Genomic DNA, 13,558 nt, shown 5'->3' with positions numbered 1-13,558 from the left:
ACATTTACATCGATAACTCGAAACAAATTACACCATTAGATAGGAAATTGAATGGCGAACAGGGTAGGTTTGGTTCGGTTAGGTTAGGTGAACTTTTTTTTTTTTTTTTTATGAGATATGAGCGTTTATAATGTTGGTACGTTTACATCGATTTCTCAAAAACTAGTTGATTTATTTAAAAAAATTACACAGTTAGATAGAAAATTGAACGGCAAATCTAAAACTATATCAATATTGAAGATTGGTTAACATTTGACTGAGATATGAGCGTTTATAATGTTGGAACGTTTACATCGATTTCTCAAAAACTAGTTGATTTATTTTAAAAAAATTTCACCGTTAAATAGAAAATTGAACGGCGAATCTAAAACTATATCAATATTGAAGATTGGTTAACATTTGACTGAGATATGAGCGTTTATAATGTTGGTACGTTTACATCGATTTCTCAAAAACTAGTTGATTTATTTAAAAAAATTACACAGTTAGATAGAAAATTGAACGGCAAATCTAAAACTATATCAATATTGAAGATTGGTTAACATTTGACTGAGACATGAGCGTTTATAATGTTGGAACGTTTACATCGATTTCTCAAAAACTAGTCGATTTATTTTTAAAAAATTACACCGTTAAATAGAAAATTGAACGGCGAATCTAAAACTATATCAATATTGAAGATTGGTTAACATTTGACTGAGATATGAGCGTTTATAATGTTGGTACGTTTACATCGATTTCTCAAAAACTAGTTGATTTATTTTAAAAAAATTACACCGTTAAATAGAAAATTGAACGGCAAATCTAAAACTATATCAATATTGAAGATTGGTTAACATTTGACTGAGACATGAGCGTTTATAATGTTGGAACGTTTACATCGATTTCTCAAAAACTAGTCGATTTATTTTTAAAAAATTACACCGTTAAATAGAAAATTGAACGGCGAATCTAAAACTATATCAATATTGAAGATTGGTTAACATTTGACTGAGATATGAGCGTTTATAATGTTGGAACATTTACATCGATAACTCGAAACAAATTACACCATTAGATAGGAAATTGAATGGCGAACAGGGTAGGTTTGGTTCGGTTAGGTTAGGTGAACTTTTTTTTTTTTTTTATGAGATATGAGCGTTTATAATGTTGGTACGTTTACATCGATTTCTCAAAAACTAGTTGATTTATTTTAAAAAAATTACACAGTTAGATAGAAAATTGAACGGCAAATCTAAAACTATATCAATATTGAAGATTAGTTAACATTTGACTGAGATATGAGCGTTTATAATGTTGGAACATTTACATCGATAACTCGAAACAAATTACACCATTAGATAGGAAATTGAATGGCGAACAGGGTAGGTTTGGTTCGGTTAGGTTAGGTGAACTTTTTTTTTTTTTTTTTTTATGAGATATGAGCATTTATAATGTTGGTACGTTTACATCGATTTCTCAAAAACTAGTTGATTTATTTTAAAAAAATTACACAGTTAGATAGAAAATTGAACGGCGAATCTAAAACTATATCAATATTGAAGATTGGTTAACATTTGACTGAGATATGAGCGTTTATAATGTTGGAACGTTTACATCGATTTCTCAAAAACTAGTTGATTTATTTTAAAAAAATTTCACCGTTAAATAGAAAATTGAACGGCGAATCTAAAACTATATCAATATTGAAGATTGGTTAACATTTGACTGAGATATGAGCGTTTATAATGTTGGTACGTTTACATCGATTTCTCAAAAACTAGTTGATTTATTTAAAAAAATTACACAGTTAGATAGAAAATTGAACGGCAAATCTAAAACTATATCAATATTGAAGATTGGTTAACATTTGACTGAGATATGAGCGTTTATAATGTTGGAACGTTTACATCGATTTCTCAAAAACTAGTTGATTTATTTTAAAAAAATTTCACCGTTAAATAGAAAATTGAACGGCGAATCTAAAACTATATCAATATTGAAGATTGGTTAACATTTGACTGAGATATGAGCGTTTATAATGTTGGTACGTTTACATCGATTTCTCAAAAACTAGTTGATTTATTTAAAAAAATTACACAGTTAGATAGAAAATTGAACGGCAAATCTAAAACTATATCAATATTGAAGATTGGTTAACATTTGACTGAGATATGAGCGTTTATAATGTTGGTACGTTTACATCGATTTCTCAAAAACTAGTTGATTTATTTAAAAAAATTACACAGTTAGATAGAAAATTGAACGGCAAATCTAAAACTATATCAATATTGAAGATTGGTTAACATTTGACTGAGATATGAGCGTTTATAATGTTGGAACGTTTACATCGATTTCTCAAAAACTAGTCGATTTATTTTTAAAAAATTACACCGTTAAATAGAAAATTGAACGGCGAATCTAAAACTATATCAATATTGAAGATTGGTTAACATTTGACTGAGATATGAGCGTTTATAATGTTGGAACATTTACATCGATAACTCGAAACAAATTACACCATTAGATAGGAAATTGAATGGCGAACAGGGTAGGTTTGGTTCGGTTAGGTTAGGTGAACTTTTTTTTTTTTTTTATGAGATATGAGCGTTTATAATGTTGGTACGTTTACATCGATTTCTCAAAAACTAGTTGATTTATTTTAAAAAAATTACACAGTTAGATAGAAAATTGAACGGCAAATCTAAAACTATATCAATATTGAAGATTAGTTAACATTTGACTGAGATATGAGCGTTTATAATGTTGGAACATTTACATCGATAACTCGAAACAAATTACACCATTAGATAGGAAATTGAATGGCGAACAGGGTAGGTTTGGTTCGGTTAGGTTAGGTGAACTTTTTTTTTTTTTTTTTTTATGAGATATGAGCATTTATAATGTTGGTACGTTTACATCGATTTCTCAAAAACTAGTTGATTTATTTTAAAAAAATTACACAGTTAGATAGAAAATTGAACGGCGAATCTAAAACTATATCAATATTGAAGATTGGTTAACATTTGACTGAGATATGAGCGTTTATAATGTTGGAACGTTTACATCGATTTCTCAAAAACTAGTTGATTTATTTTAAAAAAATTTCACCGTTAAATAGAAAATTGAACGGCGAATCTAAAACTATATCAATATTGAAGATTGGTTAACATTTGACTGAGATATGAGCGTTTATAATGTTGGTACGTTTACATCGATTTCTCAAAAACTAGTTGATTTATTTAAAAAAATTACACAGTTAGATAGAAAATTGAACGGCAAATCTAAAACTATATCAATATTGAAGATTGGTTAACATTTGACTGAGATATGAGCGTTTATAATGTTGGAACGTTTACATCGATTTCTCAAAAACTAGTTGATTTATTTTAAAAAAATTTCACCGTAAAATAGAAAATTGAACGGCGAATCTAAAACTATATCAATATTGAAGATTGGTTAACATTTGACTGAGATATGAGCGTTTATAATGTTGGTACGTTTACATCGATTTCTCAAAAACTAGTTGATTTATTTAAAAAAATTACACAGTTAGATAGAAAATTGAACGGCAAATCTAAAACTATATCAATATTGAAGATTGGTTAACATTTGACTGAGATATGAGCGTTTATAATGTTGGAACGTTTACATCGATTTCTCAAAAACTAGTTGATTTATTTTAAAAAAATTTCACCGTTAAATAGAAAATTGAACGGCAAATCTAAAACTATATCAATATTGAAGATTGGTTAACATTTGACTGAGATATGAGCGTTTATAATGTTGGTACGTTTACATCGATTTCTCAAAAACTAGTTGATTTATTTAAAAAAATTACACAGTTAGATAGAAAATTGAACGGCAAATCTAAAACTATATCAATATTGAAGATTGGTTAACATTTGACTGAGATATGAGCGTTTATAATGTTGGAACGTTTACATCGATTTCTCAAAAACTAGTTGATTTATTTTAAAAAAATTTCACCGTTAAATAGAAAATTGAACGGCGAATCTAAAACTATATCAATATTGAAGATTGGTTAACATTTGACTGAGATATGAGCGTTTATAATGTTGGTACGTTTACATCGATTTCTCAAAAACTAGTTGATTTATTTAAAAAAATTACACAGTTAGATAGAAAATTGAACGGCAAATCTAAAACTATATCAATATTGAATATTGGTTAACATTTGACTGAGATATGAGCGTTTATAATGTTGGTACGTTTACATCGATTTCTCAAAAACTAGTTGATTTATTTTAAAAAAATTACACAGTTAGATAGAAAATTGAACGGCGAATCTAAAACTATATCAATATTGAAGATTGGTTAACATTTGACTGAGATATGAGCGTTTATAATGTTGGAACGTTTACATCGATTTCTCAAAAACTAGTTGATTTATTTTAAAAAAATTTCACCGTTAAATAGAAAATTGAACGGCGAATCTAAAACTATATCAATATTGAAGATTGGTTAACATTTGACTGAGATATGAGCGTTTATAATGTTGGTACGTTTACATCGATTTCTCAAAAACTAGTTGATTTATTTAAAAAAATTACACAGTTAGATAGAAAATTGAACGGCAAATCTAAAACTATATCAATATTGAAGATTGGTTAACATTTGACTGAGATATGAGCGTTTATAATGTTGGAACGTTTACATCGATTTCTCAAAAACTAGTTGATTTATTTTAAAAAAATTTCACCGTTAAATAGAAAATTGAACGGCGAATCTAAAACTATATCAATATTGAAGATTGGTTAACATTTGACTGAGATATGAGCGTTTATAATGTTGGTACGTTTACATCGATTTCTCAAAAACTAGTTGATTTATTTAAAAAAATTACACAGTTAGATAGAAAATTGAACGGCAAATCTAAAACTATATCAATATTGAAGATTGGTTAACATTTGACTGAGATATGAGCGTTTATAATGTTGGTACGTTTACATCGATTTCTCAAAAACTAGTTGATTTATTTAAAAAAATTACACAGTTAGATAGAAAATTGAACGGCAAATCTAAAACTATATCAATATTGAAGATTGGTTAACATTTGACTGAGATATGAGCGTTTATAATGTTGGAACGTTTACATCGATTTCTCAAAAACTAGTTGATTTATTTTAAAAAAATTTCACCGTTAAATAGAAAATTGAACGGCAAATCTAAAACTATATCAATATTGAAGATTGGTTAACATTTGACTGAGATATGAGCGTTTATAATGTTGGTACGTTTACATCGATTTCTCAAAAACTAGTTGATTTATTTAAAAAAATTACACAGTTAGATAGAAAATTGAACGGCAAATCTAAAACTATATCAATATTGAAGATTGGTTAACATTTGACTGAGATATGAGCGTTTATAATGTTGGAACGTTTACATCGATTTCTCAAAAACTTGTTGATTTATTTTAAAAAAATTTCACCGTTAAATAGAAAATTGAACGGCGAATCTAAAACTATATCAATATTGAAGATTGGTTAACATTTGACTGAGATATGAGCGTTTATAATGTTGGTACGTTTACATCGATTTCTCAAAAACTAGTTGATTTATTTAAAAAAATTACACAGTTAGATAGAAAATTGAACGGCAAATCTAAAACTATATCAATATTGAAGATTGGTTAACATTTGACTGAGATATGAGCGTTTATAATGTTGGTACGTTTACATCGATTTCTCAAAAACTAGTTGATTTATTTAAAAAAATTACACAGTTAGATAGAAAATTGAACGGCAAATCTAAAACTATATCAATATTGAAGATTGGTTAACATTTGACTGAGATATGAGCGTTTATAATGTTGGAACGTTTACATCGATTTCTCAAAAACTAGTTGATTTATTTTAAAAAAATTTCACCGTTAAATAGAAAATTGAACGGCAAATCTAAAACTATATCAATATTGAAGATTGGTTAACATTTGACTGAGATATGAGCGTTTATAATGTTGGTACGTTTACATCGATTTCTCAAAAACTAGTTGATTTATTTAAAAAAATTACACAGTTAGATAGAAAATTGAACGGCAAATCTAAAACTATATCAATATTGAAGATTGGTTAACATTTGACTGAGATATGAGCGTTTATAATGTTGGAACGTTTACATCGATTTCTCAAAAACTAGTTGATTTATTTTAAAAAAATTTCACCGTTAAATAGAAAATTGAACGGCGAATCTAAAACTATATCAATATTGAAGATTGGTTAACATTTGACTGAGATATGAGCGTTTATAATGTTGGTACGTTTACATCGATTTCTCAAAAACTAGTTGATTTATTTAAAAAAATTACACCGTTAAATAGAAAATTGAACGGCGAATCTAAAACTATATCAATATTGAAGATTGGTTAACATTTGACTGAGATATGAGCGTTTATAATGTTGGTACGTTTACATCGATTTCTCAAAAACTAGTTGATTTATTTTAAAAAAATTTCACCGTTAAATAGAAAATTGAACGGCGAATCTAAAACTATATCAATATTGAAGATTGGTTAACATTTGACTGAGATATGAGCGTTTATAATGTTGGTACGTTTACATCGATTTCTCAAAAACTAGTTGATTTATTTAAAAAAATTACACAGTTAGATAGAAAATTGAACGGCAAATCTAAAACTATATCAATATTGAAGATTGGTTAACATTTGACTGAGATATGAGCGTTTATAATGTTGGAACGTTTACATCGATTTCTCAAAAACTAGTTGATTTATTTTAAAAAAATTTCACCGTTAAATAGAAAATTGAACGGCAAATCTAAAACTATATCAATATTGAAGATTGGTTAACATTTGACTGAGACATGAGCGTTTATAATGTTGGAACGTTTACATCGATTTCTCAAAAACTAGTCGATTTATTTTTAAAAAATTACACCGTTAAATAGAAAATTGAACGGCGAATCTAAAACTATATCAATATTGAAGATTGGTTAACATTTGACTGAGATATGAGCGTTTATAATGTTGGTACGTTTACATCGATTTCTCAAAAACTAGTTGATTTATTTTAAAAAAATTACACCGTTAAATAGAAAATTGAACGGCGAATCTAAAACTATATCAATATTGAAGATTAGTTAACATTTGACTGAGATATGAGCGTTTATAATGTTGGAACATTTACATCGATAACTCGAAACAAATTACACCATTAGATAGGAAATTGAATGGCGAACAGGGTAGGTTTGGTTCGGTTAGGTTAGGTGAACTTTTTTTTTTTTTTTTATGAGATATGAGCGTTTATAATGTTGGTACGTTTACATCGATTTCTCAAAAACTAGTTGATTTATTTTAAAAAAATTACACCGTTAAATAGAAAATTGAACGGCGAATCTAAAACTATATCAATATTGAAGATTTGTTAACATTTGACTGAGATATGAGCGTTTATAATGTTGGAACATTTACATCGATAACTCGAAACAAATTACACCATTAGATAGGAAATTGAATGGCGAACAGGGTAGGTTTGGTTCGGTTAGGTTAGGTGAACTTTTTTTTTTTTTTTTTATGATATATGAGCGTTTATAATGTTGGTACGTTTACATCGATTTCTCAAAAACTAGTTGATTTATTTTAAAAAAATTACACCGTTAAATAGAAAATTGAACGGCGAATCTAAAACTATATCAATATTGAAGATTTGTTAACATTTGACTGAGATATGAGCGTTTATAATGTTGGAACATTTACATCGATAACTCGAAACAAATTACACCATTAGATAGGAAATTGAATGGCGAACAGGGTAGGTTTGGTTCGGTTAGGTTAGGTGAACTTTTTGTTTTTTTTTTATGAGATATGAGCGTTTATAATGTTGGTACGTTTACATCGATTTCTCAAAAACTAGTTGATTTATTTAAAAAAATTACACAGTTAGATAGAAAATTGAACGGCAAATCTAAAACTATATCAATATTGAAGATTGGTTAACATTTGACTGAGATATGAGCGTTTATAATGTTGGTACGTTTACATCGATTTCTCAAAAACTAGTTGATTTATTTTAAAAAAATTTCACCGTTAAATAGAAAATTGAACGGCGAATCTAAAACTATATCAATATTGAAGATTGGTTAACATTTGACTGAGATATGAGCGTTTATAATGTTGGTACGTTTACATCGATTTCTCAAAAACTAGTTGATTTATTTAAAAAAATTACACAGTTAGATAGAAAATTGAACGGCAAATCTAAAACTATATCAATATTGAAGATTGGTTAACATTTGACTGAGACATGAGCGTTTATAATGTTGGAACGTTTACATCGATTTCTCAAAAACTAGTCGATTTATTTTTAAAAAAATTACACCGTTAAATAGAAAATTGAACGGCGAATCTAAAACTATATCAATATTGAAGATTGGTTAACATTTGACTGAGATATGAGCGTTTATAATGTTGGTACGTTTACATCGATTTCTCAAAAACTAGTTGATTTATTTTAAAAAAATTTCACAGTTAAATAGAAAATTGAACGGCGAATCTAAAACTATATCAATATTGAAGATTGGTTAACATTTGACTGAGATATGAGCGTTTATAATGTTGGTACGTTTACATCGATTTCTCAAAAACTAGTTGATTTATTTAAAAAAATTTCACAGTTAAATAGAAAATTGAACGGCGAATCTAAAACTATATCAATATTGAAGATTGGTTAACATTTGACTGAGATATGAGCGTTTATAATGTTGGTACGTTTACATCGATTTCTCAAAAACTAGTTGATTTATTTAAAAAAATTACACAGTTAGATAGAAAATTGAACGGCGAATCTAAAACTATATCAATATTGAAGATTAGTTAACATTTGACTGAGATATGAGCGTTTATAATGTTGGAACATTTACATCGATAACTCGAAACAAATTACACCATTAGATAGGAAATTGAATGGCGAACAGGGTAGGTTTGGTTCGGTTAGGTTAGGTGAACTTTTTTTTTTTTTTTTATGAGATATGAGCGTTTATAATGTTGGTACGTTTACATCGATTTCTCAAAAACTAGTTGATTTATTTTAAAAAAATTACACCGTTAAATAGAAAATTGAACGGCGAATCTAAAACTATATCAATATTGAAGATTGGTTAACATTTGACTGAGATATGAGCGTTTATAATGTTGGTACGTTTACATCGATTTCTCAAAAACTAGTTGATTTATTTAAAAAAATTACACAGTTAGATAGAAAATTGAACGGCAAATCTAAAACTATATCAATATTGCAGATTGGTTAACATTTGACTGAGACATGAGCGTTTATAATGTTGGAACGTTTACATCGATTTCTCAAAAACTAGTCGATTTATTTTTAAAAAATTACACCGTTAAATAGAAAATTGAACGGCGAATCTAAAACTATATCAATATTGAAGATTGGTTAACATTTGACTGAGATATGAGCGTTTATAATGTTGGTACGTTTACATCGATTTCTCAAAAACTAGTTGATTTATTTAAAAAAATTACACAGTTAGATAGAAAATTGAACGGCAAATCTAAAACTATATCAATATTGAAGATTGGTTAACATTTGACTGAGACATGAGCGTTTATAATGTTGGAACGTTTACATCGATTTCTCAAAAACTAGTCGATTTATTTTTAAAAAATTACACCGTTAAATAGAAAATTGAACGGCGAATCTAAAACTATATCAATATTGAAGATTGGTTAACATTTGACTGAGATATGAGCGTTTATAATGTTGGTACGTTTACATCGATTTCTCAAAAACTAGTTGATTTATTTTAAAAAAATTTCACAGTTAAATAGAAAATTGAACGGCGAATCTAAAACTATATCAATATTGAAGATTGGTTAACATTTGACTGAGATATGAGCGTTTATAATGTTGGTACGTTTACATCGATTTCTCAAAAACTAGTTGATTTATTTAAAAAAATTTCACAGTTAAATAGAAAATTGAACGGTGAATCTAAAACTATATCAATATTGAAGATTGGTTAACATTTGACTGAGATATGAGCGTTTATAATGTTGGTACGTTTACATCGATTTCTCAAAAACTAGTTGATTTATTTAAAAAAATTACACAGTTAGATAGAAAATTGAACGGCGAATCTAAAACTATATCAATATTGAAGATTAGTTAACATTTGACTGAGATATGAGCGTTTATAATGTTGGAACATTTACATCGATAACTCGAAACAAATTACACCATTAGATAGGAAATTGAATGGCGAACAGGGTAGGTTTGGTTCGGTTAGGTTAGGTGAACTTTTTTTTTTTTTTTTATGAGATATGAGCGTTTATAATGTTGGTACGTTTACATCGATTTCTCAAAAACTAGTTGATTTATTTTAAAAAAATTACACCGTTAAATAGAAAATTGAACGGCGAATCTAAAACTATATCAATATTGAAGATTTGTTACCATTTGACTGAGATATGAGCGTTTATAATGTTGGAACATTTACATCGATAACTCGAAACAAATTACACCATTAGATAGGAAATTGAATGGCGAACAGGGTAGGTTTGGTTCGGTTAGGTTAGGTGAACTTTTTTTTTTTTTATGAGATATGAGCGTTTATAATGTTGGTACGTTTACATCGATTTCTCAAAAACTAGTTGATTTATTTAAAAAAATTACACAGTTAGATAGAAAATTGAACGGCAAATCTAAAACTATATCAATATTGAAGATTAGTTAACATTAGACTGAGATATGAGCGTTTATAATGTTGGAACATTTACATCGATAACTCGAAACAAATTACACCATTAGATAGGAAATTGAATGGCGAACAGGGTAGGTTTGGTTCGGTTAGGTTAGGTGAACTTTTTTTTTTTTTTTTTTTATGAGATATGAGCATTTATAATGTTGGTACGTTTACATCGATTTCTCAAAAACTAGTTGATTTATTAAAAAAAATTACACCGTTAAATAGAAAATTGAACGGCGAATCTAAAACTATATCAATATTGAAGATTGGTTAACATTTGACTGAGATATGAGCGTTTATAATGTTGGTACGTTTACATCGATTTCTCAAAAACTAGTTGATTTATTTAAAAAAATTACACAGTTAGATAGAAAATTGAACGGCAAATCTAAAACTATATCAATATTGAAGATTGGTTAACATTTGACTGAGACATGAGCGTTTATAATGTTGGAACGTTTACATCGATTTCTCAAAAACTAGTCGATTTATTTTTAAAAAATTACACCGTTAAATAGAAAATTGAACGGCGAATCTAAAACTATATCAATATTGAAGATTGGTTAACATTTGACTGAGATATGAGCGTTTATAATGTTGGTACGTTTACATCGATTTCTCAAAAACTAGTTGATTTATTTAAAAAAATTTCACAGTTAAATAGAAAATTGAACGGCGAATCTAAAACTATATCAATATTGAAGATTGGTTAACATTTGACTGAGATATGAGCGTTTATAATGTTGGTACGTTTACATCGATTTCTCAAAAACTAGTTGATTTATTTAAAAAAATTACACAGTTAGATAGAAAATTGAACGGCGAATCTAAAACTATATCAATATTGAAGATTAGTTAACATTTGACTGAGATATGAGCGTTTATAATGTTGGAACATTTACATCGATAACTCGAAACAAATTACACCATTAGATAGGAAATTGAATGGCGAACAGGGTAGGTTTGGTTCGGTTAGGTTAGGTGAACTTTTTTTTTTTTTTTATGAGATATGAGCGTTTATAATGTTGGTACGTTTACATCGATTTCTCAAAAACTAGTTGATTTATTTTAAAAAAATTACACCGTTAAATAGAAAATTGAACGGCGAATCTAAAACTATATCAATATTGAAGATTTGTTACCATTTGACTGAGATATGAGCGTTTATAATGTTGGAACATTTACATCGATAACTCGAAACAAATTACACCATTAGATAGGAAATTGAATGGCGAACAGGGTAGGTTTGGTTCGGTTAGGTTAGGTGAACTTTTTTTTTTTTTTTATGAGATATGAGCGTTTATAATGTTGGTACGTTTACATCGATTTCTCAAAAACTAGTTGATTTATTTAAAAAAATTACACCGTTAAATAGAAAATTGAACGGCGAATCTAAAACTATATCAATATTGAAGATTAGTTAACATTTGACTGAGATATGAGCGTTTATAATGTTGGAACATTTACATCGATAACTCGAAACAAATTACACCATTAGATAGGAAATTGAATGGCGAACAGGGTAGGTTTGGTTCGGTTAGGTTAGGTGAACTTTTTTTTTTTTTTTTTTTTATGAGATATGAGCATTTATAATGTTGGTACGTTTACATCGATTTCTCAAAAACTAGTTGATTTATTAAAAAAAATTACACCGTTAAATAGAAAATTGAACGGCGAATCTAAAACTATATCAATATTGAAGATTGGTTAACATTTGACTGAGATATGAGCGTTTATAATGTTGGTACGTTTACATCGATTTCTCAAAAACTAGTTGATTTATTTAAAAAAATTACACAGTTAGATAGAAAATTGAACGGCAAATCTAAAACTATATCAATATTGAAGATTGGTTAACATTTGACTGAGACATGAGCGTTTATAATGTTGGAACGTTTACATCGATTTCTCAAAAACTAGTCGATTTATTTTTAAAAAATTACACCGTTAAATAGAAAATTGAACGGCGAATCTAAAACTATATCAATATTGAAGATTTGTTACCATTTGACTGAGATATGAGCGTTTATAATGTTGGAACATTTACATCGATAACTCGAAACAAATTACACCATTAGATAGGAAATTGAATGGCGAACAGGGTAGGTTTGGTTCGGTTAGGTTAGGTGAACTTTTTTTTTTTTTTTATGAGATATGAGCGTTTATAATGTTGGTACGTTTACATCGATTTCTCAAAAACTAGTTGATTTATTTAAAAAAATTACACCGTTAAATAGAAAATTGAACGGCGAATCTAAAACTATATCAATATTGAAGATTAGTTAACATTTGACTGAGATATGAGCGTTTATAATGTTGGAACATTTACATCGATAACTCGAAACAAATTACACCATTAGATAGGAAATTGAATGGCGAACAGGGTAGGTTTGGTTCGGTTAGGTTAGGTGAACTTTTTTTTTTTTTTTTTTTTATGAGATATGAGCGTTTATAATGTTGGTACGTTTACATCGATTTCTCAAAAACTAGTTGATTTATTAAAAAAAATTACACCGTTAAATAGAAAATTGAACGGCGAATCTAAAACTATATCAATATTGAAGATTGGTTAACATTTGACTGAGATATGAGCGTTTATAATGTTGGTACGTTTACATCGATTTCTCAAAAACTAGTTGATTTATTTAAAAAAATTACACAGTTAGATAGAAAATTGAACGGCAAATCTAAAACTATATCAATATTGAAGATTGGTTAACATTTGACTGAGACATGAGCGTTTATAATGTTGGAACGTTTACATCGATTTCTCAAAAACTAGTCGATTTATTTTTAAAAAATTACACCGTTAAATAGAAAATTGAACGGCGAATCT

The sequence above is a fragment of the Pieris brassicae genome (assembly GCF_905147105.1).
Source record: "Pieris brassicae chromosome W unlocalized genomic scaffold, ilPieBrab1.1 SUPER_W_unloc_1, whole genome shotgun sequence".
NCBI classification, from domain to species: Eukaryota; Metazoa; Arthropoda; class Insecta; order Lepidoptera; family Pieridae; genus Pieris; species Pieris brassicae.
The sequence above is the reverse complement of the archived record's forward strand: the minus strand, read 5'-3'. Positions refer to the sequence as shown.